Here is a 10,586-nt window from a genome sequence, read left to right on the forward strand (position 1 = left end):
TTCTAGCTATTTATTTACCTAATAAATTTGTCCTCTAGGTAATTGTTTTTTTTTTTTTGAGACGGAGTCTGGCTCTGTTGCCCAGGCTGGAGTGCAGTGGCACGATCTCGGCTCACTGCAACCTCCACCTCCCGGGTTCATGCCATTCTCCTGTCTCAGCCTCCCAAGTAGCTGGGACTACAGGCGCCTGCCACCGTGCCCGGCTAATTTCTGTTTTATTTTTAGTAGAGATGGGGTTTTCACCATGTTAGCCAGGCTGGTCTTGATCTCCTGACCTTGTGATCTGCCCGCCTCAAGCCCCCTAAAGTGCTGGGATTACAGACGTGAGCCACCTCGCCCGGCCAGATAATTTTTTTCTTAATATACACAGACAAATACACTTGGTTGCCAATTTAGACCATGAGAAGCACTTTGCAACTGAGGCAGTAGTGACCTGAATTACCAGATAGTTTCTCCATTGTTGTTACATTGTCTTTATGCCAACAAGTTCAAATGTACGATTAAAAAATTTCTGTTGACCTCAGATGTCTGTTAGAATCTTTTTTCCGCCAACCTTTTATTTTGCACCCAAAATGTGTTCTGAGAAACATTAATTCCCAGAAACACTCATCATAAAAGGGTTTCAGGTCAAATAATTCTGTGGAAATCTGAATACTGAATTATATTTTGATTAAAAGGATCTGTGAGCATGGGAAAGGCTCTGAGAAGCCCTGCATTCTGTTCTGTACAACAGAAATCTGTTCTGCATTGTTCAATGTCCCACCTCTCAAACTGATTTAGCCATGGCACCCCGAGCCCTTTTTAGCATCCAACATTTACTTGCTTCCTTTCAAACTGATGTTGAGGGGACCCTGCTGTGGTAAATATGTCTCAATTAAACAACCTTTGTGAGGTAGCTGTTACTCCTATTTTACAGGTGAAGAAACTGTGGCTCAGAAGTTAAGTAACCTGCTCAAAGACATACAACTCTTAAGTGATATAGCTAAGATGTGAAGCCTCAGGTATGAAGCCTATCCTATAATCTGGTAATGTGACCAGAAAATATGAGGAGATAGATTTGTTTGAATATATGCACTATTTCCAGCTACGCTTAGCAATTTTATCTATTGTGCTTTTCTGTGCACTCTTTCCTAGATTTCTTTTCTCCTCATGTTCATGTCATTGGGGTTTTGTAAGAAAACTGCTCTTATTTATTTATTTATTTTTTGAGACGGAGTTTCGGTCTTGTTGCCCAAGCTGGAGTGCAATGGCGCAATGTCAGCTCACTGCAATCTCCACCTCTTGGGTTCAAGCAATTCTCCTACCTCAGCCTCCTGAGTAGCTGGGATTACAGGCACCTGCCACCACACCTGGTTAATTTTTGTATTTTTAATAGAGACAGGGTTTCATCACGTTAGCCAGGCTGCTCTTGAACTCCTGACCTCAGGTGATCCACCTGCCTTGGCCTTCCAAAGTGCTGGGATTACAGGCATGAGCTACTGCCTCCCGACCACTACTCTTATTACATACAGTATATTTACTTAGAAAAAAGGTAGTTGAATTCCATGTAATACAGTAATTAGGACTGGGCTGAAATAGTACATGGAACAGAAAATTTTATAATAAATATATAATGGCATAGAGGGAAGAAAAACATATACATTACCTCAAAGCTGGGAATGACATCCGGGAAAATATTGTGAGTCCATTGAGCAACATGAAATGCAGGAAGCCACTTTCCTGGATGGACCGTTTAAGCAAATTTCAGAAATATTTAAAAGCTTCAGTTTTATATGTAATATTAAAATAAAGGTTATATCAAGAAAAATGTTTAAATACATTAAAAGATTCCTCATAGTGAGAAAAATGTTTTTAATTTGTGTGTAAACACATTATGTATATATCTTTATTCTCTATATATACATGTGTATTTTTGTGGTAAGAAAGCATGCACATGAATATACAAATATGCATAGATATATATGTAACTAATAAAAACAACCTTGTATTTGAATTGTTAAAGTATCCATTTTGGTTATTTTAAGTGTAATATAATTTTAGATTCCTTTAATAAATGCCCAGTGGATAGATTTATTATTATTATTATTTTTAATTTCCTGCATCAGATCTAGGTCTTTGATAAATACCACAGACAACCCCAGAACTGTAGGATGGGCTTGACAGTTCTTCAATAAAGGGCTGTGTGGTTTTTTTTGTCAGTGTCTTCCTTCTAGTGACAGCTGCTTTGTTCTTTTCTAGTCAGATTTTCTAGTTAACACATCAAAAGTGTATCTGTGTACACGAAGTACGAAGAAAACAGTTCAAAGAGGTAAGAGATTCACTTTTAACTCTTCACCACATTTTCCCTACACTTGTCACGAGAGACATTTCATGTGGGGGCTTTGGAATAAGGTGAGGAGTTCAGAATGGAACCCAGGGATGTATGGCATTTGGTGATTAGCATTTTAGAAGGCGAGTTGGTCAGCCAGTGCTCTAAGAGAAACCCAAATTAGTGAGAGCGAATCTAGGATGAAGAATTTGATTTTTTTCAAGACAGTAAAGCCCATGCATTTGATTGCATGCAGGTTTTTATATTCAATTCATGTCAAAGGTTGGTTTCTTCTCGCCATACCATGATGGCACGCCATGATGACAGAAGCTGCCTGCTTCACCCATGTACTCTGGAGTGTTGCTCTCACCTCTGCCAGCAGGAGGAGCTCTTGCACTCATGTGAGAACTGAAGTGAGCCATGCCTCCATGCTCAAGCAAATGTCCTTGGAGGTGACACTCCAAGATTGTTTTTGACTGAGGCGACTAAACCTGAATTGGCAGTGAAATACTAAAACAGCAGGAGAGTATCCTCTAGCACCTAGTCTTCTCTTGAAGCTCTCTCAAGTGTCTGGTGAGTCGGGGATGCACTGAAGCAAGGATCATGTAGAACAGTGATCCCCAACCTTTCTGGCACCAGGGACTAGTTTTATGAAAGACAATTTTTCTACAGACTGGAGGTGGGTGGGGGGGCGGATGGTTTTGGGATGATTCAAGCACGTTACATTTATTGTGCAATTCATTTCTATTATTACATTGTAATACATAATGAAATAATTATGCAACTCACCGTTATGTAGAATCAGAGGGTACGCTGAGCTTGTTTTCCTGCAACCAAATGGTAAGCCCTATCTGGGGGTGATGGGAGACAGTGACAGATCATCAGGCATTAGATTCTCATAAGGAGCATGCAATCTAGATTCCTTGCATGTGCAGTTCACAATACGGTTCGCGCTCCTATAAGAATCTAACGCCACTGCTGATCCAACAGGAGGCGGAGCTCAGGTAGTGATGTGAGCCATGGGGAGCAGCTGTAAACACAGATGAAGCTCCACTTGCCAGCTCACCTCCTGCTGTGCAGCCCTGTTCCTAACAGGCCACAGATCTGTACTGGTCCCTGGCCCGGGAGTTGGGGACCCCGATGTAGAATGCAGCCTTTCCTCTCCTCCTCTCAGTCATACCTAGCATAAGCCCTGAGTAGGGGGCTGTCTAGAAAGAACTCTCCATCAGTTGAAATTGGCCCATACTGTACTGTATCATGTATATGTTTGTAGTGCACCAAGCAAGGCAAAAAAAAATACACACTTACTTTAAAGAATTTTTACATTTGATCTTTTAACAAAGCATCAGAAGAGTCATCATGAGAAAAATAAAGACTTTGTTGGACTTTCTTCAGCTTTCTTTATAGTTGAGCATGGTTTTAAAATTTGAATTATGTAAGCTTTTCAGTAACTTGGGGCTTTGAAAGTCTTAAGTCGGCCCAAGCAAAAGCCAATACACACACCAAACAAACAAAATAGTGCTGAATTTCCTGAGCATCCACTGTGTTTCTGGTGCTGGTGCTGCCTTAGGCATGAAGGAGACAGGACAGTGACAGGGCAGGGACAAAGACTGGTGGCCGACTGCCTGGAGTCAGCCAAGTCAGCTACGTAGCTTAACTACTTTCAGCTTGCATTCTCCCATTTAAAAGTGTGGATTCTAACGATCCCACCTGCACAATGTTGTTGTTGTGTTTGAAGGGGGGTGTTACTTGGCATAGTCCATGCACTTGGCATGAATCTCCTAAGAGACTCAGAGGGACAACACCATTGACCAGGGTCTCGACAGACCTAGGATATAATAACAAGTATCGATTTGGTGCCAAAAATTATCCTATTACAGTGTTTGTGTGGGGCATTTACTTTGGAATTAATAAGAGGTAAAAAGTTTTAGCCATTGAGGATTTTATTTTCACTAATACTATGCAGTCTATAATCAGGAATGTGATGGTCTTTATAATTTTATCTCTTTCCTATTAATTTTCCTTTCTTTTTAAGACAAAATTTCTCTCTGTCACCCAGGCCGGAGTGTAGTGGTGTGAGCCTGGCTCACTGCAGCCTTTTCCTCCTGGTTTCAAGCAATCCTCTGACCTCAGCCTCCTGAGTAGCCGGGACTACGGGCATGTCCACTAAGCCCAGCTAATTATTATATATTTTCTTTGTGTGTGTGGAGACGGGGTTTGGGGTTTCACCATGTTGCCCAGGCTCGTCTCAAACTCCTGGGCTCCAGCAGTCCACCTGCCTCGCCCTCCCAAATTGTTAGGATTACAGGCCTGTGCCATTGCACTCAGCCCAATTTTCAATTATTAAAGAACATAAAGAATATAGATCTGCTTATTAACAAATGTAAAATAACATTATGAACGTTTAAAACAGTAATAATTTAAAGTATCATTAACTGTAATAAGAAAACAAATAGTGAAAAAAACATGTTTTTTATTCAAGATGAAAAGCTGTGAAACAGAACATTTTTCTCTATTTTAGGCATGTACTCCTTAAATTGTTTCTAGAATAGATAACTTTTGAAAGATTAGTTTTCTAGGTCTCAAAATAGGATTGTTTTGCAAAATAAGATTTTTATCCTATAGCATAACTTTTGCACGTACTGTAATTAATAGCAACACTTTTCAATTTTTTTAAATTGTCTGCCAAATTTTTCCAAACTTACTGTTCTCAAATGTTTTCTCCAATATTTTCTTTTGTATAGCATTCACCTCACCGTCCTAGGGCATTCCAAAATGTGTTTTTTGCAGTGAGGAATGCTCTCCTTGTGGTTCCCAACTCTCTGGACTTCTAAATTACCTGAAATACTTAAATAGTCCCTAGCCCTTACCTGATAACTCCTAGATAAACAGCCTCAGAACCATTCAGAGGGCTTGTTAGAGCACAGATAGTGGGGCCACTCAGAGACTTCTCATTCAGTGGGGCTGGGGAAGGGGCCCAAGACTCTGCATTTCTACCAAGTTCAAAGATTCTACTGATGCCGCTGGACTGGGGACATACTTTGGTAACCTCTATATTAGATCATGCCTTGCTGGTAAGCTAGTTTGTTTTGTTTTGTGTTTTTTGAGATGAAGTCTCGCTCTGTTGCCTAGGCTGGAGTGCAGTGGTGTGATCTTGGCTCACTGCAACCTCTACCTCCCGAGCTCAAGCGATTGATTCTTGTGCCTCAGTCTCCCGAGTAGCAAGGATTACAGATGCCTGCCACCACGCCTGGCTAATTTTTGTATTTTTGTAAAGACGAGGTTTTGCCATGTTGACTGGTCTCGAACTCCTGAGCTCAAGCGATCCACTTGCCTCAGCTTCCCAAAGTGCTGGGATTACAGGCATGAGCCACCATGCCCAGCCTGTTAAACTAGTTTTAAAGCACACTCCCTCACTCCCCAACCCCTGACCAGGTGATTATGGTGTTCAGCCATGCTTGGAAACCAGTGTTCTTGGAATAGTTTCTATGGCTTTGTCACTGCTCACATGTCACCTGGGCAGGGAACTGAGCCAGGGAGTAGAAAGCCTTTAAGATGCCTTCAAGTTTGCAGGGAGGAGCAGATCCCCTCTCAGAGATGTGCAGATGTTTTGGGGGCAGGGAGAGTGCAGGAAGGTAAAGGCTTCAGGCTTGTGGAGGGCCTCTGAGGATTCCCTTTCCAAAATCATTTTAAGGTATCAGAATGAAATGGAGTCAGCATGTGTGAGGATAAATGAGCACCCAGCACAGGAAGTAGCATAGCAGGAATGCAGGGAGTGAGAGCCATTTTCAATGTTGTCGCCTTTGAACAGATTGGGAGGATGCCCGGAAGACAGATTCTAGGTCCAGCTTCCTCGCTGACTAACTGGGCACCCTGGGGAAGTCACAATCTCTCCTGGCCTTGGTTTCCTGAACATTCTCTCGCCTCTTGAATCGGTCACTGTGATTATTTGATTGTCTGTCTCCCAGGTTGTACTTTGTCTTATCCCCTACCATATCTCTAGCACATAGCACAGAGCCTACCTCACAGAACTTATTAGATGAATGAGTGAAGTTAATGAATATGTTTCTCTTCAATGTTCTGTCGGAGTACTTGCCTCAGAGTAGGTATTCTATAAATAACTACTGAATGAACTAATGAATAAACTTACAAGTTACAGGTGTGACTAATCACAGGCTTTTTATCATTTGCGGGAGAAATGCGTATTTTTAAAAAGCTTGTCCAGTAATTAGGTACTAGGGAATCACATATACAAAAAATTTCCAAGTGTTCTAATGTTAGTTGATAACATTTTTACCTGACATGTAAGCATTCTTTCATTATTAGACTTAAAATACTGTACCTGCAGCCGGGTACCATGGCTCACACCTGTAATCCCAGCACTTTGGGAGGCTGAGGTGGGCGGATCACAAGGTCAGGAGATCAAGACCATCCTGGCTAACACAGTGAAATCCCATCTCTACAAAAATACAGAAAAAAATTAGCCAGGTGCGGTGGCAGGCGCCTGTAGTCCCAGCTACTTGGGAGGCTGAGGCAGGAGAATGGCGTGAACCCAGAAGGCGGAGCTTGCAGTGAGTCAAGATCGTGCCACTGCACTCCAGCCTGGGCAACAGAGCGAGACTCCATCTCAAAAAAAAAAAAAAAAAGAAAAGAAAAAGAAAATATTATATTTGAGGAAAGTCATTAAAATACATGTAATATAGTTCCAATACACTGATTTAAAGGCATATATATTTAATTTTTAAATATACTTTCAAAGCTGTTACGCACAGTTCCATAGTCCGGGTGATCAATTTCTTCCTGTCCAAGTTGGAAAGCCCTTGAAAGATACAGGATTCAAAAGAAACCTTTATTAATTTTTAACACTGTCCTTTTCCTTCCTTAGGATCTTGTTTTGGTCTAGCAGATCGAGCAAATTGAACCACCATGCGTTTTCCAAAAAGCACATATCCATTAGCTTCCTTTAAGGCTTTTGCTGCTGCTTTTACCTTAGGAAGTCCAATGAAAGCTTATCCTTTCATATGACCTTTCATCAAACGTATATCAAACATGATCCACTGTGTTTCTGTTGAAAAGTCAACATATCTTCCAAAAATATATTTAAGGTCCTTTTCTTGAACATGTTTAGCTAAATTCTTTACATAAATTCTACAGTTTGGTTCACCAGGTTCATAACTTCTGAAAACTGAAAGTGTTTCCATTTCTTCTCTAGAAATTCTGTCCTTTTCCAATTCCCTTCTAGAAATACATTCTGATGACATTTCATCAGAGTCTTCTTTAATCTCTTCTGTGATGTTCAAATTAGCTTTGGGAAAGATTTTTCCAAATCCTATGTTGGATGCATCATAACAGATAAATCATTATGTTTTTCTCACAATTTTTTTTCTTCTCTAAATCTTTCTTAAATGCAGCTGGCATGTCGGTAGATATATGGGATTCAATTCTTTTATTACCTACATGTTGTGGTTGGTCAAATACATCTGAAGGTAACAGTGCTGGATGTAAACTGTTTTGTGAAATACATGAAAGTATGTTCAACATATCCTTTATTTTTCTCTTTTCTCTCACATGGAGCTGCTTTATTGTTTTGGGTCTTTGGGGCTGAAGATTTGCTAGTTCCATTAGTTTGTTCGTTCTCTGTTGGTCCTCATCATCACTGCTGTCATCTTCTAATTCTTCACTAGATAATTCCTCATCATCGTCTGGCCAAGGAGGTTCCTCAGGTGGCTGAGGAGATGTGGGTGGAAGAGGTGCATGCAACGGCATATGGTCTTCATAGATGGGAGGTCGCACAGTAATTGATCTAAAAGCTGTGGGCAAATTCATTTTCTTCATAAGATGAAGGACCTGTACATAGAACTTAGGCATGCTTGCCAAAGCATTTACTCTGTTCGCTAGGATTGTGCTGGAAGGTGGTAGGTACATATACTTGAGGCATGAATTAGGAAAAGTCAGCCCATGGTTTGGTGCAGTTCCATTTTCCCATTTTCTACTGTTAAATACCCAAGTTCTTTCTTTTGTTTGTCGTCTTTGACAGGGTCATCAGACCTTTTTTTTTTTTTTTTTTTCAGAGACTGAAGTGGGACATGGGGAGTGAACTTGATCTTGCTCTTTTGCAAATTCAACGACTAAAGTATGACCTAAAAGTTTCAGCTGATGAAGTCTTGTCAGTGCCTTTATAGCTGCCTTTTAGGGAATGTGGCAAAAGCTGTATGTTTCAGCTACCCCTTATCTGACAGGTCATGCACCGACTGTGCCTTGAAGTACTTCAGCAAGTCCTCTTTCTCCTCAGCAGTCAGTTCAGCTGGCAGGTGCCTCACCAGAAGGGTTTGGTCGCCCGAGGCAGGGAAAGCAAGGAGGAGCTTGTGCATCCCCTTCATATTGGAAATGGCTGATAGACAGCTGGCATTTTCAAGCAAAAATTGGCCCAGAGACATGTGGGACTCACTGTTTTATATGTCAAGATTAATGGTGAAAAGCTGGGCAAGGCTAAAAAGTTAGGTTTTGTTTTTGTTTTTGTTTTTTTGTTTTTTTTTGAGGTAGAATCTTTCTTTGTTGCCTAGGCTGGAGTGCAGTGGCACAGTCTCTACACACTGCAACTTCCACCTCCTGGGTTCGAGTGATCCTCCTGCCTCAGCCTCCCAAGTAGCTGTGATTACCAGCATGTGCCGCCATGCGCTAATTTTTATATTTTTAGTAGAGACGGGGTTTCACCATGTTGGCCAGGCTGGTCTTGAACTCTTGACTTCACCTGATCTGCCTGTCTTGGCCTTCCAAAGTACTGGGATTATAGGAGTTAGCCATTGTGCCTGGCCAAAATTAGGCTTTTAAGCAAATAAAATTAAGTGGAACATTTTGAACTGTCCAAGATGTGTAGCATATATTATACTTATGTCAACGAATGTTTTAAATTATGACAAAGGCTGTACCACTTAAGAGTGTGGGCTTCTATGTTTCAGAGAAATTGGTATCTAATGCAAAGCTTCCAAATAATGATATAAGATGTCATTTATTTTTATTCTAAAGGGAAGAATAAAATGTTTATATCCATATTTTATCATCACTATTATTATTTTCAACTTTCAGGATCTTCTTACTACATTCTTCCTTCTAGGGAAGACAGTGGTACAATCCCCAGCAAACAGCAGCCCATGGGTGTTTATCAGGGTCAGGATCATAAACTGTCAGAACTTAATGAGTCCCTGGTGCTGGATGGCAGACAAGAGGCCATATGTTTTCATTCTCCGCACCTAAACTCTAGGCAGACCAGGGAAGTTAATAATGGCTCCATTTCCTATCCTACTACCAATGAGATATAGGATCTCATGTCTTCGAAAAATTTATTTTTATTAACAAATATAAATGGAAGCTACTAGGATTTTTTTTTTTTTTTTTTTTTGAGGCGGAGTCTCGCTCTGCCGCCCAGGCTGGAGTGTAGTGGCGCGATCTCGGCTCACTGCAAGCTCCGCCTCCCGGGTTCACGCCATTCTCCTGCCTCAGCCTCTCCAAGTAGCTGGGACTACAGGCGCCCGCCACCACGCCCGGCTGATTTTTTTTTATGTTTTTAGTAGAGACAGGGTTTCACCGTGGTCTCGATCTCCTGACCTCGTGATCCGCCCGCCTCGGCCTCCCAAAGTGCTGGGATTACAAGCGTGAGCCACCGCGCCCGGCGGAAGCTACTAGGATGGATCAGCATCTGCAGGTGGAATGACTCCTATTTGCCATAACTAAATTAGTCCATGCCCCACATTTTGTTTTATTTTTTTGAGACAAAATCTTGCTCTGTCACCCAGGCTGGAGTACAGTGGTGTGATCTCGGCTCACTTCAACTCTGCCTCCCGAGTTAAAGCTATTCTTGTGCCTCAGCCTCCCAGGTAGCTGGGACTACAGGTATATGCTGGCATGCTCAGCTAGTTTTTGTATTTTTAGTAAAGATGAAGTTTCACCATGTTGGCCAGCCTGGTCGCTAACTTCTGACCTAAAGTAATCCGCCTGCCTTCGCCTCCCAAAGTGCTGGGATTACTGCATGAGACACTGTGCCCAACCGTGCCCCACATTTTATAGATGGTAGTTCATACTCTGGAGTACAAAGATTAGTAAGGACCAGAATGGATAACGTTCCTGGGTCAGGCATCATTTTACAGTTCACATATTGAATGAATGGAATAGCCCGCAGAAGTATGTAGGATCAAAGGAAATAGTGTAAAGTGATTTAAGTGTGTCTAGGGGAGCATCCCTCTTCCTGTTCCCAGTTTCTAGGCATTCTTGCCTTCCGGCT

The 10,586-nt window shown here is 41.6% G+C and overlaps 1 pseudogene; it reads right to left on the reverse strand.

Moving 5' to 3' along the window:
* Positions 1 to 7,167: 7,167 nt before the first annotated feature.
* Positions 7,168 to 8,717, reverse strand: LOC116466275 (RNA-binding region-containing protein 3-like; annotated as a pseudogene).
* Positions 8,718 to 10,586: the final 1,869 nt, after the last annotated feature.

The sequence above is a fragment of the Hylobates moloch genome, unplaced genomic scaffold, assembly GCF_009828535.3.
Source record: "Hylobates moloch isolate HMO894 unplaced genomic scaffold, HMol_V3 SCAFFOLD_4, whole genome shotgun sequence".
In the NCBI taxonomy this organism is placed as follows: domain Eukaryota; kingdom Metazoa; phylum Chordata; class Mammalia; order Primates; family Hylobatidae; genus Hylobates; species Hylobates moloch.